The sequence below is a fragment of the Oncorhynchus gorbuscha genome, unplaced genomic scaffold (assembly GCF_021184085.1).
Source record: "Oncorhynchus gorbuscha isolate QuinsamMale2020 ecotype Even-year unplaced genomic scaffold, OgorEven_v1.0 Un_scaffold_19882, whole genome shotgun sequence".
NCBI classification, from domain to species: domain Eukaryota; kingdom Metazoa; phylum Chordata; class Actinopteri; order Salmoniformes; family Salmonidae; genus Oncorhynchus; species Oncorhynchus gorbuscha.
This window is the reverse complement of record NW_025761195.1, coordinates 1-2575: the sequence shown is the minus strand read 5'-3', so window position 1 is coordinate 2575 and position 2575 is coordinate 1. Positions and strand designations below refer to the sequence as shown.

General features: G+C 39.7%; 2 non-coding genes across 2 annotated transcripts; both read right to left on the bottom strand.

The window, feature by feature from the left end:
• Positions 1-761: 761 nt before the first annotated feature.
• Positions 762-835, bottom strand: trnan-guu. Its single transcript has one exon. It is a non-coding gene; the product is annotated as a tRNA-Asn (tRNA).
• An 870-nt stretch (positions 836-1705) lies between these two features.
• Positions 1706-1779, bottom strand: trnan-guu. Its single transcript has one exon. It is a non-coding gene; the product is annotated as a tRNA-Asn (tRNA).
• Between the last annotated feature and the right edge of the window lie 796 nt (positions 1780-2575).

Sequence of the window (2575 nt, the reverse complement as noted above, 5' to 3'; positions counted from 1 at the left end):
CCAAGGCCATTCAAAATAATAAGGGGACTGACTCTGGAAGAATGATGAAGTGGCTAGTCACTTTCATGGCGTATAGGCGTACATACACACACAAACACACTGGACAAACATTGTCCTTCTCGCAAGATAAATATAAATGCTAAGGTTATTCATGCCAGATTGACATCATTTACGTTGTCATACTATCCAGATTAATAAGAATAAATTATATGTTCCTTGGAGAACACAGAATGATCAAGCTATTGAGTAACAGAAGATCTGAGACCATTGACAGCCATTTTACCAGTAGGTATAGCAACTTGTCATCTTTCATGTTCAACAACACACCAATCACATGTGACAACAGGAAACACAGCAGGTCAAAAGCAAGCTTACTGTAAGGCCAGGAAGGTCTTCCATATCACTAGAAACAGAAGACAGCATTCCTGGGTGGGGAGAATAAATTATATGTTCTGTCAGAATGATCAAGCTATTGAGTAACAGAAGATCAAACCACCACAGCCATTTTACCAGTAGGTATAGCAACTTGTCATCTTTCATGTTCAACAACACACCAATCACATGTGACAACAGGAAACACAGCAGGTCAAAAGCAAGCTTGTAAGGCCAGGAAGGTCTTCCATATCACTAGAAACAGAGAGACAGCATTCCTGGGTGGGCTCAAATCACCAACTTTTAAATTAAGAGTCAAACTCACCAACCAATTGCACCACAGAGACTTGTCATATCCACATCATGGAGCACAACAAACTGAGAACTGTCGTCCCTGGGTGGGCTCGAACCACCAACCTTTAGATTAACAGTCTAACGCGCTAACCAATTGCGCCACAGAGACTTGTGGTGTATTTGACCCTGACGCTTGATCGCTGGCCATTTGTGCTCTCATCCAACTGTACATGGAGTTTACGAAACAACAACACTTTGTTCCAATGGTTGTGTTAACGTGCATCGAAGGTGCAGCAACATTTTCAAGGAAGTAGACCTGTAGTTTTCTAATATTTGTTAGCTTTTTGAATGGCCTTAAAGGGCAAAAATGTAGCGCAATGTTCGTCAGCGCAACATTATATTGAAAGGCATCTGGCAGGAGTAAATTCAGCCACAATCTCAAATATATTCTTATAAATATATATTTTAAACAACTGCATTTTCACAAATGTAATATATAATCGCCAAGGCCATTCAAAATAATAAGGGGACTGACTCTGGAAGAATGATGAAGTGGCTAGTCACTTTCATGGCGTATAGGCGTACATACACACACAAACACACTGGACAAACATTGTCCTTCTCGCGAGATAAATATAAATGCTAAGGTTATTCATGCCAGATTGACATCATTTACGTTGTCATACTATCCAGATTAATAAGAATAAATTATATGTTCCTTGGAGAACACAGAATGATCAAGCTATTGAGTAACAGAAGATCAGAGACCATTGACAGCCATTTTACCAGTAGGTATAGCAACTTGTCATCTTTCATGTTCAACAACACACCAATCACATGTGACAACAGGAAACACAGCAGGTCAAAAGCAAGCTTACTGTAAGGCCAGGAAGGTCTTCCATATCACTAGAAACAGAAGGACAGCATCCTGGGTGGGCTCAAATCACCAACTTTTAAATTAAGAGTCAAACTCACCAACCAATTGCACCACAGAGACTTGTCATATCCACATCATGGAGCACAACAAACTGAGAACTGTCGTCCCTGGGTGGGCTCGAACCACCAACCTTTAGATTAACAGTCTAACACGCTAACCAATTGCGCCACAGAGACTTGTGGTGTATTTGACCCTGACGCTTGATCGCTGGCCATTTGTGCTCTCATCCAACTGTACATGGAGTTTACAACAACACTTTGTTCCAATGGTTGTGTTAACGTGCATCGAAGGTGCAGCAACATTTTCAAGGAAGTAGACCTGTAGTTTTCTAATATTTGTTAGCTTTTTGAATGGCCTTAAAAGGGCAAAAATGTAGCGCAATGTTCGTCAGCGCAACATTATATTGAAAGGCATCTGGCAGGAGTAAATTCAGCCACAATCTCAAATATATTATTATAAATATATATTTTAAACAACTGCATTTTCACAAATGTAATATATAATCGCAAAGCCCATTCAAAATAATAAGGGGACTGACTCTGGAAGAATGATGAAGTGGCTAGTCACTTTCATGGCGTATAGGCGTACATACACACACAAACACACTGGACAAACATTGTCTTTCTCGAGAGATAAATATAAATGCTAAGGTTATTCATGCCAGATTGACATCATTTACGTTGTCATACTATCCAGATTAATAAGAATAAATTATATGTTCCTTGGAGAACACAGAATGATCAAGCTATTGAGTAACAGAAGATCAGAGACCATTGACAGCCATTTTACCAGTAAGTATAGTAACTTGTCATCTTTCATGTTCAACAACACACCAATCACATGTGACAACAGGAAACACAGCAGGTCAAAAGCAAGCTTACTGTAAGGCCAGGAAGGTCTTCCATATCACTAGAAACAGAAAGACAGCATCACTGGGTGGGCTCAAATCACCAACTTTTAAATTAAGAGTCA